Raw genomic sequence first — 15,525 nt, 5'->3', positions numbered from 1 at the left:
CAGAGGAGATTTACCAGGATGTTGCACTGGAGAGGGTACAGAGGAGATTTACCAGGATGTTGCACTGGAGAGGGTACAGAGGAGATTTACCAGGATGTTGCACTGGAGAGGGTACAGAGGAGATTTATCAGGATGTTGCACTGGAGAGGGTGCAGAGGAGATTTACCACGATGTTGCACTAGAGGGGGTACAGAGGAGATTTACCAGGATGTTGCACTAGAGAGGGTACAGAGGAGATTTACCAGGATGGTGCACTAGAGAGGGTACAGAGGAGATTTACCAGGATGGTGCACTAGAGAGGGTACAGAGGAGATTTACCAGGATGTTGCACTGGAGAGGGTACAGAGGAGATTTACCAGGATGTTGCACTAGAGAGGGTACAGAGGAGATTTACCAGGATGTTGCACTGGAGAGGGTACAGAGGAGATTTACCAGGATGTTGCACTGGAGAGGGTACAGAGGAGATTTACCAGGATGGTGCACTAGAGAGGGTACAGAGGAGATTTACCAGGATGTTGCACTGGAGAGGGTTCAGAGGAGATTTACCAGGATGTTGCACTAGAGATAGTACAGAGGAGATTTACCAGGATGTTGCACTGGAGAGGGTACAGAGGAGATTTACCAGGATGTTGCACTGGAGGGTACAGAGGAGATTTACCAGGATGTTGCACGAGAGAGGGTACAGAGGAGATTTACCAGGATGATGCACTGGAGAGGGTACAGAGGAGATTTACCAGTATGTTGCACTGGAGAGGGTACAGAGGAGATTTACCAGGATGTTGCACGAGAGAGGGTACAGAGGAGATTTACCAGGATGTTGCACTAGAGAGGGTACAGAGGAGATTTACCAGGATGTTGCACTGGAGAGGGTACAGAGGAGATTTACCAGGATGTTGCACTGGAGAGGGTACAGAGGAGATTTACCAGGATGTTGCACTGGAGAGGGTACAGAGGAGATTTATCAGGATGTTGCACTGGAGAGGGTGCAGAGGAGATTTACCAGGATGTTGCACTAGAGGGGGTACAGAGGAGATTTACCAGGATGTTGCACTAGAGAGGGTACAGAGGAGATGTACCAGTATGTTGCACTGGAGAGGGTACAGAGGAGATTTACCAGGATGTTGTACTGGAGAGGGTACAGAGGAGATTTACCAGGATGTTGCACTGGAGAGGGTACAGAGGAGATTTACCAAAATGTTGCACTGGAGAGGGTACAGAGGAGATTTACCAGGATGTTGCACTGGAGAGGGTACAGAGGAGATTTACCAGGATGTTGCACTGGAGAGGGTACAGAGGAGATTTACCAGGATGTTGCACTGGAGAGGGTGCAGAGGAGATTTACCAGGATGTTGCACTGCAGAGGGTACAGAGGAGATTTACCAGGATGTTGCACTGGAGAGGATACAGAGGAGATTTACCAGGATGTTGCACTGGAGAGGGTGCAGAGGAGATTTACCAGGATGTTGCACTGGAGAGGGTACAGAGGAGATTTACCAGGATGTTGCACTGGAGAGGGTACAGAGGAGATTTACCAGGATGTTGCACTAGAGAGGGTACAGAGGAGATTTACCAGGATGTTGCACTGGAGAGGGTACAGAGGAGATTTACCAGGATGTTGCACTCGAGAGGGTACAAAGGAGATTTACCAGGATGGTGCACTAGAGAGGGTACAGAGGAGATTTACCAGGATGTTGCACTGGAGAGTGTACAGAGGAGATTTACCAGGATGTTGCACTAGAGAGGGTACAGAGGGGATTTACCAGGATGGTGCACTAGAGAGGGTACAGAGGAGATTTACCAGGATGGTGCGCTAGAGAGGGTACAGAGGAGATTTACCAGGATGGTGCACTAGAGAGGGTACAGAGGAGATTTACCAGGATGGTGCGCTAGAGAGGGTACAGAGGAGATTTACCAGGATGGTGCGCTAGAGAGGGTACAGAGGAGATTTACCAGGATGGTGCACTAGAGAGGGTACAGAGGTGATTTACCAGGATGGTGCACTAGAGAGGGTACAGAGGAGATTTACCAGGATGGTGCGCTAGAGAGGGTACAGAGGAGATTTACCAGGATGGTGCACTAGAGAGGGTACAGAGGAGATTTACCAGGATGGTGCACTGGAGAGGGTACAGAGGAGATTTACCAGGATGTTGCACTGGAGAGGGTACAGAGGAGATTTACCAGGATGTTGCACTAGAGAGGGTACAGAGGAGATTTACCAGGATGTTGCACTGGAGAGGGTACAGAGGAGATTTACCAGGATGTTGCACTGGAGGGTACAGAGGAGATTTACCAGGATGCTGCACGAGAGAGGGTACAGAGGAGATTTACCAGGATGATGCACTGGAGAGGGTACAGAGGAGATTTACCAGGATGTTGCACTGGAGAGGCTACAGAGGAGATTTACCAGGATGTTGCACGAGAGAGGGTACAGAGGAGATTTACCAGGATGTTGCACTGGAGAGGGTACAGAGGAGATTTACCAGAATGTTGCACTGGAGAGGGTACAGAGGAGATTTACCAGGATGTTGCACTGGAGAGGGTACAGAGGAGATTTACCATGATGTTGCACTGGAGAGGGTACAGAGGAGATTAACCAGGATGTTGCACTGGAGAGGGTACAGAGGAGATTTACCAGGATGTTGCACTGGAGAGGGTACAGAGGAGATTTACCAGGATGTTGCACTAGAGAGGGTGCAGAGGAGATTTACCAGAATGTTGCACTGGAGAGGGTACAGAGGAGATTTACCAGGATGTTACACTGGAGACGGTACAGAGGAGATTTACCAGGATGTTGCACTGGAGAGGGTACAGAGGAGATTTACCAGGATGTTGCACTCGAGAGGGCACAGAGGAGATTTACCAGGATGGTGCACTAGAGAGGGTACAGAGGAGATTTACCAGGATGGTGCACTAGAGAGGGTACAGAGGAGATTTACCAGGATGGTGCACTAGAGAGGGTACAGAGGAGATTTACCAGGATGGTGCACTAGAGAGGGTACAGAGGAGATTTACCAGGATGTTGCACTGGAGAGGGTACAGAGGAGATTTACCAGGATGTTGCACTAGAGAGGGTACAGAGGAGATTTACCAGGATGTTGCACTGGAGAGGGTACAGAGGAGATTTACCAGGATGTTGCACTGGAGAGGGTACAGAGGAGATTTACCAGGATGGTGCACTAGAGAGGGTACAGAGGAGATTTACCAGCATGTTGCACTGGAGAGGGTACAGAGGAGATTTACCAGGATGTTGCACTTGAGAGGGTACAGAGGAGATTTACCAGGATGTTGCACTGGAGAGGGGACAGAGGAGATTTACCAGGATGTTGCACTGGCGGGTACAGAGGAGATTTACCAGGATGTTGCACGAGAGAGGGTACAGAGGAGATTTACCAGGATGATGCACTGGAGAGGGTACATAGGAGATTTACCAGGATGTTGCACTGGAGAGGGTACAGAGGAGATTTACCAGGATGTTGCACTAGAGAGGGTACAGAGGAGATTTACCAGAATGTTGCACTGGAGAGGGTACAGAGGAGATTTACCAGGATGTTGCACTGGAGAGGGTACAGAGGAGATTTACCAGGATGTTGCACTAGAGAGGGTACAGAGGAGATTTACCAGGATGTTGCACTGGAGAGGGTACAGACGAGATTTACCAGGATGTTGCACTGGAGAGGGTACAGAGGAGATTTACCAGGATGTTGCACTAGAGAGGGTACAGAGGAGATTTACCAGGATGTTGCACTGGAGAGGGTACAGAGGAGATTTACCAGGATGTTGCACTGGAGAGGGTACAGAGGAGATTTACCAGGATGTTGCACTGGAGAGGGTACAGAGCAGATTTACCAGGATGTTGCACTGGAGAGGGTGCAGAGGAGATTTACCAGGATGTTGCACTAGAGGGGGTACAGAGGTGATTTACCAGGATGTTGCACTAGAGAGGGTACAGAGGAAATTTACCAGGATGTTGCATGAGAGAGGGTACAGAGGAGATTTACCAGGATGTTGCACTGTAGAGGGTGCAGAGGAGATTTACCAGGATGTTGCAGTGGAGAGGGTACAGAGGAGATTTACCAGGATGTTGCACTCGAGAGGGTACAGAGGAGATTTACCAGGATGTTGCACTGGAGAGGGTACAGAGGAGATTTACCAGGATGTTGCACTGGAGAGGGTACAGAGGAGATTTCCCAGGATGTTGCACTGGAGAGGGTACAGAGGAGATTTACCAGGATGTTGCACTAGAGAGGGTACAGAGGAGATTTACCAGGATGTTGCACTGGAGAGGGTACAAAGGAGATTTACCAGGATGGTGCGCTAGAGAGGGTACAGAGGAGATTTACCAGGATGTTGCACTGGAGAGGGTACAGAGGAGATTTACCAGGATGTTGCACTGGAGAGGGTACAGAGGAGATTTACCAGGATGGTGCACTAGAGAGGGTATAGAGGAGATTTACCAGGATGGTGCACTAGAGAGGGTACAGAGGAGATTTACCAGGATGGTGCGCTAGAGAGGGTACAGAGGAGATTTACCAGGATGGTGCACTAGAGAGGGTACAGAGAAGATTTACCAGGATGGTGCACTAGAGAGGGTACAGAGGAGATTTACCAGGATGTTGCACTGGAGAGGGTACTGAGGAGATTTACCAGGATGTTGCACTAGAGAGGGTACAGAGGAGATTTACCAGGATGTTGCACTGGAGAGGGTACAGAGGAGATTTACCAGGATGTTGCACTGGAGGGTACAGAGGAGATTTACCAGGATGTTGCACGAGAGAGGGTGCAGAGGAGATTTACCAGGATGATGCACTGGAGAGGGTACAGAGGAGATTTACCAAGATGTTGCATAAGAGAGGCTGCAGAGGAGATTTACCAGGATGTTGCACGAGAGAGGGTACAGAGGAGATTTACCAGGATGTTGCACTGGAGAGGGTACAGAGGAGATTTACCAGAATGTTGCACTGGAGAGGGTACAGAGGAGATTTACCAGGATGTTGCACTAGAGAGGGTACAGAGGAGATTTACCATGATGTTGCACTGGAGAGGGTACAGAGGAGATTTACCAGGATGTTGCACGAGAGAGGGTACAGAGGAGATTTACCAGGATGTTGCACTGGAGAGGGTACAGAGGAGATTTACAAGGATGTTGCACTAGAGAGGGTACAGAGGAGATTTACCAGGATGTTGCACTGGAGAGCGTACAGAGGAGATTTACCAGGATGTTGTACTGGAGAGGGTACAGAGGAGATTTACCAGGATGTTGCACTAGAGAGGGTACAGAGGAGATTTACCAGGATGTTGCACTAGAGAGGTTACAGAGGAGATTTACCAGGATGTTACACTAGAGATGGTACAGAGGAGATTTAACAGGATGTTGCACGAGAGAGGGTACAGAGGAGATTTACCAGGATGTTGCACTGGAGAGGGTACAGAGGAGATTTACCAGGATGTTGCACTAGAGAGGGTACAGAGGAGATTTACCAGGATGTTGCACTGGAGAGGGTACAGAGGAGATTTACCAGGATGTTGCACTAGAGAGGGTACAGAGGAGATTTACCAGGATGTTACACTAGAGAGGGTACAGAGGAGATTTACCAGGATGTTGCACTAGAGAGGGTACAGAGGAGATTTACCAGGATGTTGCACTAGAGAGGGTTCAGTGGAGATTTACCTGGATATTGCACTAGAGAGGGTACAGAGGAGATTTACCAGGATGTTGCTCTGGAGAGGGTGCAGAGGAGATTTACCAGGATGTTGCACTAGAGGGGGTACAGAGGTGATTTACCAGGATGTTGCACTAGAGAGGGTACAGAGGAGATTTACCAGGATGTTGCATGAAAGAGGGTACAGAGGAGATTTACCAGGATGTTGCACTGGAGAGGGTGCAGAGGAGATTTACCAGGATGTTGCAATGGAGAGGGTACAGAGGAGATTTACCAGGATGTTGCACTGGAGAGGGTACAGAGGAGATTTACCAGGATGTTGCACTGGAGAGGGTACAGAGGAGATTTACAAGGATGTTGCACTGGAGAGGGTACAGAGGAGATTTACCAGGATGTTGCACTGGAGAGGGTACAGAGCAGATTTACCAGGATGTTGCACTGGAGAGGGTGCAGAGGAGATTTACCAGGATGTTGCACTAGAGGGGGTACAGAGGTGATTTACCAGGATGTTGCACTAGAGAGGGTACAGAGGAGATTTACCAGGATGTTGCATGAAAGAGGGTACAGAGGAGATTTACCAGGATGTTGCACTGGAGAGGGTGCAGAGGAGATTTACCAGGATGTTGCAATGGAGAGGGTACAGAGGAGATTTACCAGGATGTTGCACTGGAGAGGGTACAGAGGAGATTTACCAGGATGTTGCACTGGAGAGGGTACAGAGGAGATTTCCCAGGATGTTGCACTGGAGAGGGTACAGAGGAGATTTCCCAGGATGTTGCACGAGAGAGGGTACAGAGGAGATTTACCAGGATGTTGCACTGGAGAGGGTACAAAGGAGATTTACCAGGATGGTGCACTAGAGAGGGTACAGAGGAGATTTACCAGGATGTTGCACTGGAGAGGGTACAGAGGAGATTTACCAGGATGTTGCACTAGAGCGGGTACAGAGGAGATTTACCAGGATGGTGCACTAGAGAGGGTACAGAGGAGATTTACCAGGATGTTGCACTGGAGAGGGTGCAGAGGAGATTTACCAGGATGTTGCACTAGAGAGGGTACAGAGGAGATTTACCAGGATGGTGCAATAGGGAGGGTACAGAGGAGATTTACCAGGATGGTGCGCTAGAGAGGGTACAGAGGAGATTTACCAGGATGGTGCACTAGAGAGGGTACAGAGGAGATTTACCAGGATGGTGCACTAGAGAGGGTACAGAGGAGATTTACCAGGATGTTGCACTGGAGAGGGTACAGAGGAGATTTACCAGGATGTTGCTCAGAAGGGTACAGAGGAGATTTACCAGGATGTTGCACGAGAGAGGGTACAGAGGAGATTTACCAGGATGATGCACTGGAGAGGGTACAGAGGAGATTTACCAGGATGTTGCACTGGAGAGGCTACAGAGGAGATTTACCAGGATGTTTTACGAGAGAGGGTACAGAGGAGATTTACCAGGATGTTACACTAGAGAGGGTACAGAGGAGATTTACCAGGATGTTGCACTAGAGAGGGTACAGAGGAGATTTACCAGGATGTTACACTAGAGAGGGTTCAGTGGAGATTTACCTGGATGTTGCACTAGAGAGGGTACAGAGGAGATTTACCAGGATGTTGCACTCGAGAGGGCACAGAGGAGATTTACCAGGATGTTGCTCTGGAAAGGGAGCAGAAGAGATTTGCCAGGAGGTTACAGAGATAGGGAGGAGGCGAAGGGCCATGGAGGGATTTTAAACAAGGAAGGAGAATTTTGAAATCGAGGCATTGCTTAACCGGGAGCCAATGTAGGTCAGTGAGCACAGGGGGTGATGGGTGAGTGGGACTGGGTGTGAGTTAGGACACGGGGCACAGGGGGTGATGGGTGAGCGGGACTGGGTGTGAGTTAGGACACGGGGTCAGTGAGCACAGGGGGTGATGGGTGAGTGGGACTGGGTGTGAGTTAGGACACGGGGTCAGTGAGCACAGGGGGTGATGGGTGAGTGGACTGGGTGTGAGTTAGGACACGGGGACAGTGAGCACAGGGGGTGATGGGTGAGTGGGACTGGGTGTGAGTTAGGACACGGGGTCAGTGAGCACAGGGGGTGATGGGTGAGTGGGACTGTGTGTGAGTTAGGACACGGCGCAGTGAGCACAGGGGGTGATGGGTGAGTGGGACTGGGTGTGAGTTAGGACACGGGGCACAGGGGGTGATGGGTGAGTGGGACTGGGTGTGAGTTAGGACACGGGGTCAGTGAGCACAGGCGGTGATGGGTGAGTGGGACTGGGTGTGAGTTAGGACACAGGGCACAGGGGGTGATGGGTGAGCGGGACTGGGTGTGAGTTAGGACACGGGGTCAGTGAGCACAGGGGGTGATGGGTGAGTGGGACTGGGTGTGAGTTTGGACACGTGGCACAGGGGGTGCTGGGTGAGTGGGACTGGGTGCGAGTTAGGACACGGGGCACAGGGGGTGATGGGTGAATGGGACTGGGTGTGAGTTAGGACACGGGGTCACTGAGCACAGGGGGTGATGGGTAAGTGGGACTGGGTGTGAGTTAGGACACGGGGCAGTGAGCACAGGGGGTGATGGGTGAGTGGGACTGGGAGTGAGTTAGGACACGGGGTCAGTGAGCACAGGGGGTGATGGGTGAGTGGGACTGGGTGTGAGTTAGGACACGGGGTCAGTGAGCACAGGGGGTGATGGGTGAGTGGGACTGGGTGTGAGTTAGGACACGGGGTCAGTGAGCACAGGGGGTGATGGGTGAGCGGGACTGTGTGTGAGTTAGGACACGGGGCAGTGAGCACAGGGGGTGATGGGTGAGTGGGACTGGGTGTGAGTTAGGACACGGGGTCAGTGAGCACAGGGGGTGATGGGTGAGCGGGACTGGGTGTGAGTTAGGACACGGGTCAGTGAGCACAGGGGGTGATGGGTGAGTGGGACTGGGTGTGAGTTAGGACATGGGGTCAGTAAGCACAGGGGGTGATGGGTGAGTGGGACTGGGTGTGTGTTAGGACACGGGGTCAGTGAGCACAGCGGGTGATGGGTGAGTGGTACTGGGTGTGAGTTAGGACACGGGGTCAGTGAGCACAGGGGGTGATGGGTGAGTGGGACTGGGTGTGAGTTAGGACACGGGGTCAGTGAGCACAGGGGGTGAAGGGTGAGTGGGACTGGGTGTGAGTTAGGACACGGGGCACAGGGGGTGATGGGTGAGTGGGACTGGGTGTGAGTTAGGACACGGGGTCAGTGAGCACAGGGGGTGATGGGTGAGCGGGACTGGGTGTGAGTTAGGACACGGGGTCAGTGAGCACAGCGGGTGATGGGTGAGTGGGACTGGGTGTGAGTTAGGACACGGGGTCAGTGAGCACAGGGGGTGATGGGTTTGTGGGACTGGGTGTGAGTTAGGAAACAGGGCACAGGGGGTGATGGGTGAGCGGGATTGGGTGTGAGTTAGGACACGGGGTTCAGGGGGTGATGGGTGAGTGGGACTGGGTGTGAGTTAGGACACGGGGCACAAGGGGTGATGGGTGAGTGGGACTGGGTGTGAGTTAGGACACGGGGTCAGTGAGCACAGGGGGTGATGGGTGAGTGGGACTGGGTGTGAGTTAGGACACGGGGCAGTGAGCACACGGGGTGATGGGTGAGTGGGACTGGGTGTGAGTTAGGACACGGGGTCAGTGAGCACAGGGGGTGATGGGTGAGTGGGACTGGGTGTGAGTTAGGACACGGGGTCAGTGAGCACAGGGGGTGATGGGTGAGTGGGACTGGGTGTGAGTTAGGACACGGGGTCAGTGAGCACAGGGGGTGATGGGTGAGCGGGACTGGGTGTGAGTTAGGACACGGGGCAGTGAGCACAGGGGGTGATGGGTGAGTGGGACTGGGTGTGAGTTAGGACACGGGGTCAGTGAGCACAGAGGGTGATGGGTGAGCGGGACTGGGTGTGAGTTAGGACACGGGTCAGTGAGCACAGGGGGTGATGGGTGAGTGGGACTGTGTGCGAGTTAGGACACGGCGCCGTGAGCAAAGGGGGTGATGGGTGAGTGGGACTGGGTGTGAGTTAGGACACAGGGCACAGGGGGTGATGGGTGAGCGGGACTGGGTGTGAGTTAGGACACGGGGTCAGTGAGCACAGGGGGTGATGGGTTCGTGGGACTGGGTGTGAGTTAGGAAACAGGGCACAGGGGGTGATGGGTGAGCGGGACTGGGTGTGAGTTAGGACACGGGGCACAGGGGGTGATGGGTGAGTGGGACTGGGTGTGAGTTAGGACACGGGGCAGTGAGCACACGGGGTGATGGGTGAGTGGGACTGGGTGTGAGTTAGGACACGGGGTCAGTGAGCATAGGGCGTGATGGGTGAGTGGGACTGGGTGTGAGTTTGGACACATGGCACAGGGGGTGCTGGGTGAGTGGGACTGGGTGCGAGTTAGGACACGGGGCACAGGGGGTGATGGGTGAGTAGGACTGGGTGTGAGTTAGGACACGGGGTCAGTGAGCACAGGGGGTGATGGGTGAGCGGGACTGGGTGTGAGTTAGGACACGGGGTCAGTGAGCACAGGGGGTGATGGGTGAGCGGGACTGGGTGTGAGTTAGGACACGGGGTCGGTGAGCACAGGGGGTGATGGGTGAGTGGGACTGGGTGTGAGTTAGGACACGGGGTCAGTGAGCACAGGGAGTGATGGGTGAGTGGGACTGGGTGTGAGTTTGGACACATGGCACAGGGGGTGCTGGGTGAGTGGGACTGGGTGCGAGTTAGGACACGGGGCACAGGGGGTGATGGGTGAGTAGGACTGGGTGTGAGTTAGGACACGGGGTCAGTGAGCACAGGGAGTGATGGGTGAGTGGGACTGGGTGTGAGTTAGGACACGGGGTCAGTGAGCACAGGGAGTGATGGGTGAGTGGGACTGGGTGTGAGTTAGGACACGGGGTCAGTGAGCACAGGGGGTGATGGGTGAGCGGGACTGGGTGTGAGTTAGGACACGGGGTCAGTGAGCACAGGGGGTGATGGGTGAGTGGGACTGGGTGTGAGTTAGGACACGGGGTCAGTGAGCACAGGGGGTGATGGGTTTGTGGGACTGGGTGTGAGTTAGGAAACAGGGCACAGGGGGTGATGGGTGAGCGGGATTGGGTGTGAGTTAGGACACGGGGTTCAGGGGGTGATGGGTGAGTGGGACTGGGTGTGAGTTAGGACACGGGGCACAAGGGGTGATGGGTGAGTGGGACTGGGTGTGAGTTAGGACACGGGGTCAGTGAGCACAGGGGGTGATGGGTGAGTGGGACTGGGTGTGAGTTAGGACACGGGGCAGTGAGCACACGGGGTGATGGGTGAGTGGGACTGGGTGTGAGTTAGGACACGGGGTCAGTGAGCACAGGGGGTGATGGGTGAGTGGGACTGGGTGTGAGTTAGGACACGGGGTCAGTGAGCACAGGGGGTGATGGGTGAGTGGGACTGGGTGTGAGTTAGGACACGGGGTCAGTGAGCACAGGGGGTGATGGGTGAGCGGGACTGGGTGTGAGTTAGGACACGGGGCAGTGAGCACAGGGGGTGATGGGTGAGTGGGACTGGGTGTGAGTTAGGACACGGGGTCAGTGAGCACAGAGGGTGATGGGTGAGCGGGACTGGGTGTGAGTTAGGACACGGGTCAGTGAGCACAGGGGGTGATGGGTGAGTGGGACTGTGTGCGAGTTAGGACACGGCGCCGTGAGCAAAGGGGGTGATGGGTGAGTGGGACTGGGTGTGAGTTAGGACACAGGGCACAGGGGGTGATGGGTGAGCGGGACTGGGTGTGAGTTAGGACACGGGGTCAGTGAGCACAGGGGGTGATGGGTTCGTGGGACTGGGTGTGAGTTAGGAAACAGGGCACAGGGGGTGATGGGTGAGCGGGACTGGGTGTGAGTTAGGACACGGGGCACAGGGGGTGATGGGTGAGTGGGACTGGGTGTGAGTTAGGACACGGGGCAGTGAGCACACGGGGTGATGGGTGAGTGGGACTGGGTGTGAGTTAGGACACGGGGTCAGTGAGCATAGGGCGTGATGGGTGAGTGGGACTGGGTGTGAGTTTGGACACATGGCACAGGGGGTGCTGGGTGAGTGGGACTGGGTGCGAGTTAGGACACGGGGCACAGGGGGTGATGGGTGAGTAGGACTGGGTGTGAGTTAGGACACGGGGTCAGTGAGCACAGGGGGTGATGGGTGAGCGGGACTGGGTGTGAGTTAGGACACGGGGTCAGTGAGCACAGGGGGTGATGGGTGAGCGGGACTGGGTGTGAGTTAGGACACGGGGTCGGTGAGCACAGGGGGTGATGGGTGAGTGGGACTGGGTGTGAGTTAGGACACGGGGTCAGTGAGCACAGGGAGTGATGGGTGAGTGGGACTGGGTGTGAGTTTGGACACATGGCACAGGGGGTGCTGGGTGAGTGGGACTGGGTGCGAGTTAGGACACGGGGCACAGGGGGTGATGGGTGAGTAGGACTGGGTGTGAGTTAGGACACGGGGTCAGTGAGCACAGGGAGTGATGGGTGAGTGGGACTGGGTGTGAGTTAGGACACGGGGTCAGTGAGCACAGGGAGTGATGGGTGAGTGGGACTGGGTGTGAGTTAGGACACGGGGTCAGTGAGCACAGGGGGTGATGGGTGAGCGGGACTGGGTGTGAGTTAGGACACGGGGTCAGTGAGCACAGGGGGTGATGGGTGAGCGGGACTGGGTGTGAGTTAGGACACGGGGTCGGTGAGCACAGGGGGTGATGGGTGAGTGGGACTGGGTGTGAGTTAGGACACGGGGTCAGTGAGCACAGGGAGTGATGGGTGAGTGGGACTGGGTGTGAGTTAGGACACGGGGTCAGTGAGCACAGGGAGTGATGGGTGAGTGGGACTGGGTGTGAGTTAGGACACGGGGTCAGTGAGCACAGGGGGTGATGGGTGAGTGGGACTGGGTGTGAGTTAGGACACGGGGGCAGTGAGCACAGGGGGTGATGGGTGAGTGGGACTGGATGTGAGTTAGGACACGGGGTCAGTGAGCACAGGGGGTGATGGGTGAGTGGGACTGGGTGTGAGTTAGGACACGGGGCACAGGGGGTGATGGGTGAGTGGGACTAGGTGTGAGTTAGGACACGGGGTCAGTGAGCACAGGGGGTGATGGGTGAGTGGGACTGGGTGTGAGTTAGGACACGGGGCACAGGGGGTGATGGGTGAGCGGGACTGGGTGCGAGTTAGGACACCGGGGGTCAGCCGAGTTTTGGATCACCTCGAGTTTCCGCCGGGTGGAACGTGGGAGGCCGGCCAGGAGCGCGTTGGAACGGTCAAGCCTGGAGAGAGGGCGAGGTGCACGGATGAGGGCTTCGGCAGCGGAAGAGCTGAGGCCGGATCGGAGACGGGCGACGTAACGGAGGGGGATGGGGTACCTGCGGAGGATCTGAGGTTCTGGATGCAGGATGTATTGCAGAGAGGGCCGATGTACATTTCCCTGCTGATGTGTCCAAAAACGCCCCGACCTCTGTCGTCGGGCTACAGTACGCGGACGACGCCTGCGTCTGAGCACGCACATAGGCTGAACTCCGGGACGTGTTCGACGTATTTACCGAGGCGTACGAAAGCATGGGCCTCGCGCTAAACGTCCCGTCAGACAAAGGTCCTCCACCCTGGACAACGAGGACCATTTCCCATACCTCGGGAGCCTCCTATCAACAAGGGCCGACATTGGCGACGAGGGCCAACACCGCCTCCAGTGCGCCAGTGGAGCCTTCGGCCCGCCTGCGGAAGGTCGTGCTTTGTGTATGGACAACGAGTCAGGCTGGACACGGTGTGACCGTCGTCCTTTATTGCCGGTCTCCAGAGGGCCTCTCCAACCCCTGCGAGCCCTCCTTAAATACCTGTGCTCCCAAGGGATTATGGGATCCCTCGGGACGCCAGGGGTTGAGCCCCCTGGTGGCTGTACAGAGTCGATACAAGTCTACATGTGTAACAGTATGTGTGCAATAAAGGTTCACATCGGATACGAGAAACATCGAAAATAGGGGCAGGAGCAGGCCATTGGGCCCTTCGAGCCTGCCCCACCCGCCATTGGGCCCTTCGAGCCTCCCCCCCCCGCCATTGGGCCCTTCGAGCATGCCCCCCCCGCCATTGGGCCCTTCGAGCCTGCCCCCCCGCCATTGGGCCCTTCGAGCCTGCCCCCCACCATTGGGCCCTTCGAGCCTGCCCCCCACCATTGGGCCCTTCGAGCCTGCCCCCCACCATTGGGCCCTTCGAGCCTGCCCCACCATTCAATATGATCATGGCTGATCATTCCCTCAGTACCCCACTCCTGCCTTCTCTCCATACCCCCCTGATCCCTTTAGCCGTAAGGGCCACATCTAACTCCCTTTTGAATATATCCAACGAACTGGCCCCCAACAACTTTCTGTGGTAGAGAATTCCACAGGTTCCCAATTCTCTGGGTGAAGAAGTTTCTCCTCATCTCTGTCCTAAATGGCTTACCCCTTATCCTTAGACTGTGTGAGCCCCTGGTTCTGGACTTCCCCAACATCGGGAACATTCTTCCTGCATCTAAACCTGTCCAGTCCCGTCAGAATTTTATATCTTTCTATGAGATCCCCCCCTCATTCTTCTAAACTCCAGTGAATATAAGCCCAGTCGATCCAGTCTTTCTTCATATGTCAGTCCTGCCATCCCGGGAGTCAGTCTGGTGAACCTTCGCTGCACTCCCTCAATAGCAAGAATGTCCTTCCTCAGATTAGGAGACCAAAACTGTACACAATATTCCAGGTGTGGTCTCACCAAGGCCCTGTACAACTGCAGTAAGACCTCCCTGCTCCTATACTCAAATCCTCTCGCGATGAAGGCCAACATACCATTTGCCTTCTTCACCGCCTGCTGTACCTGCATGGCCAACTTTCAATGACTGATGCCCCATGACACCCAGGTCTCGTTGCACCTCCCCTTTTCCTAATCTGTCACCATTCAGATAATATTCTGCCTTCCTGTATTTGCCAACCAAAGTGGATAACCTCACATCTCCAGCGTTGAAGCACTGGCCATGGTCTGCTCAATCTCCCCTCATGGGACATAGAAACAGAGAAAATAGGTGCAGGAGTAGGCCATTCGGCCCTTCTAGCCTGCACCGCCATTCAATGAGTTCATGGCTGAATATGCAACCTCAGTACCCCATTCATGCTTTCTCACCATACCCCTTGATCCCCCCATCCCAGGAATCAGTCTGGTGAACCTTCGCTGCACTCCCTCTATGGCAAGTATATGCTTCCCATCAACAAGGGCCGACATTGGCGACGAGGACCAACACCGCCTCCAGTGCGCCAGTGCAGCCTTCGGCCGCCTGAGGAAGAGAGTGTTCGAAGACCTGGCCCCTCAAACCCACCACCCAGCTCATGGTCTACAGGGCTGTAGTGATACCCGCCCTCCTGTATGGCCCAGAGACACGGACCGTGTACAGTAGACACCTCACCCCCAGCTCATGGTCTACAGGGCTGTAGTGATACCCACCCTCCTGTATGGCCCAGAGACACGGACCGTGTACAGTAGGTACCTCACCCCCAGCTCATGGTCTACAGGGCTGTAGTGATACCCGCCCTCCTGTGTGGCTCAGAGACACGGACCGTGTACAGTAGACACCTCACCCCCAGCTCATGGTCTACAGGGCTGTAGTGATACCCACCCTCCTGTATGACCCAGAGACACGGACCGTGTACAGTAGACACCTCACCCCCAGCTCATGGTCTACAGGGCTGTAGTGATACCCGCCCTCCTGTATGGCTCAGAGACACGGACCGTGTACAGTAGGTATCTCACCCCCAGCTCATGGTCTACAGGGCTGTAGTGATACCCACCCTCCTGTATGGCCCAGAGACACGGACCGTGTACAGTAGGTATCTCACCCCCAGCTCAT

This window comes from Pristiophorus japonicus, unplaced genomic scaffold, assembly GCF_044704955.1.
Source record: "Pristiophorus japonicus isolate sPriJap1 unplaced genomic scaffold, sPriJap1.hap1 HAP1_SCAFFOLD_689, whole genome shotgun sequence".
Lineage (NCBI taxonomy): Eukaryota > Metazoa > Chordata > Chondrichthyes > Pristiophoridae > Pristiophorus > Pristiophorus japonicus.
Note: the sequence above shows the minus strand (reverse complement) of the source record.